Source organism: Myotis brandtii, unplaced genomic scaffold, assembly GCF_000412655.1.
Source record: "Myotis brandtii unplaced genomic scaffold, ASM41265v1 scaffold655, whole genome shotgun sequence".
NCBI classification, from domain to species: domain Eukaryota; kingdom Metazoa; phylum Chordata; class Mammalia; order Chiroptera; family Vespertilionidae; genus Myotis; species Myotis brandtii.
In genome coordinates this window covers 627,617-628,101 of record NW_005370542.1, presented here as the reverse complement: position 1 = coordinate 628,101, position 485 = coordinate 627,617, and positions in this window count along the sequence as shown.

The following is a 485-nucleotide window of genomic DNA, read 5'->3' as shown; positions in this document are numbered from 1 at the left end:
CTGGCTCCCGGCCTCGTGGGAGGATTGTCTACTGAAGCTCCGAGCGCGCGCCCTGCAGGTGCCCGACGTGTCCTGGCCCCCGGCCCCCCCTGGGCGGCGAGGCCCTGCGGAGACGCGCCCGTTTCTATGGGGGGCAGATGGCACCTCCACACACCGCCCCAAACTTCCTGACTTCTCGGGGCAGGAATGACCTAAGTTGGCTGGGATGTCAGCTGCCTTCAGAGACCAGAGTGGTGACGTCATAGACGTTGGGCTTGGGAGATGCGAGTGGTGACGTCATAGGCTCTGAGCTTCGCCGAGTGCCCGGGCCACGGCCCAAATAAAGCACCCAACTCGGAACCAGCACTTTGGGGTCTTCTCCGGCCGGGACTCGAGAATGTCACGTATCCACGGGGAGCCCGGTGATGACGGCATGATGAGGTTCCGCGGGCCCGGCCCGTCCAGGTCTCTTGGACGCGCGCACCTGCCCTGAGGGTGGATTTCCG